The sequence below is a fragment of the Myotis davidii genome, unplaced genomic scaffold (assembly GCF_000327345.1).
Source record: "Myotis davidii unplaced genomic scaffold, ASM32734v1 scaffold1115, whole genome shotgun sequence".
NCBI lineage: Eukaryota > Metazoa > Chordata > Mammalia > Chiroptera > Vespertilionidae > Myotis > Myotis davidii.
Window position 1 is genome coordinate 1,004,538 of NW_006287910.1, and position 900 is coordinate 1,005,437.

Here is a 900-nt window from a genome sequence, read left to right on the forward strand (position 1 = left end):
GATCAGGAAGAAAGACGTGAAGGGAGGGCAGAGTGTCTCTCAGGTCCTGCAGGTAGGTCTCCAGGCAGAGATCGAGCACCGGCGGTCACTTACAAGCCCTATACCCGGGACAATGAGAACCCATTTCACACGCCAGTGCGGTCAGCCAGGTACATCACGCTCCCGTGCCCCTCCGCCGGGGAAACCGGAGGGGAGCGCTGCTCCCAGGAGATTTCGGATGGACCCGAGGGGTTCCCCGCCCCCGCCAGGGGAGCTGGACACGCGCGGAGCAGCAGCCAATCCTCAAAAAGAAACTCACCACCTACCCAAGGCTCACCCCGTCCTTGACCTCCGCGGTCTCCATCTGCGTTCACAAACTACAGCATCAGAATCACGTGGGGAACTTGTTCAACACGCAGCTCCCGGCCCCGCCCCCCAAAGGTTCGGACTCCAGGATGCAAAGCTGGATTTTTAGCACGGACTTCAGGGGCTTCCTAGGCACGCGGACACTGGAGCACCACTGCTTTCGTGCTTTCCCTTCCTAACCTGGAAGCCACAGAAAACCTACAGGTTTGCAGCTGGCTCCCAAACACCTGGGGCTGTTCTCCCGGCGCTTCTGGGGCCGCAAGTTGCGAGCTCTGTCATCCCAATGGACCAGCCGCGCGCAGAAGGCCGCAAGGTCGGCCCCTCACCGGGCTCCAGGGCGCTCGTGGCCTGGGCAGAACCCGGCCCAGCCTCCCTCGGTCCACGGGGACCCGAGAGGCTCCCGGCCCCCCTGACGTAACCAGACCCCTCGCGGCCAGGCCTCCTCAGGACCGGCCCGTTAGCCCCCGGCCTCTCTCCAGTCACAATGGCAGCTCGCGACCGGGAAACAGTCGCCCCGGAGGTGGAGAACCCAGGCCGCAGCGCCTCCTCCCGCCT

The 900-nt window shown here is 64.4% G+C and overlaps 1 protein-coding gene across 1 annotated transcript in view; it reads right to left on the minus strand.

Annotated features, from left to right (window-relative positions):
• The window catches only part of PDXDC1 (pyridoxal-dependent decarboxylase domain containing 1), a 55,587-nt gene extending 55,193 nt beyond the window's left edge, over window positions 1-394 (minus strand). Inside the window, exon 1 of the mRNA XM_006759680.2 lies at window positions 306-394. The gene's annotated coding sequence lies outside the window, so the exon portion shown is untranslated. The remainder of the gene's footprint in view (window positions 1-305) is intronic.
• Between the last annotated feature and the right edge of the window lie 506 nt (window positions 395-900).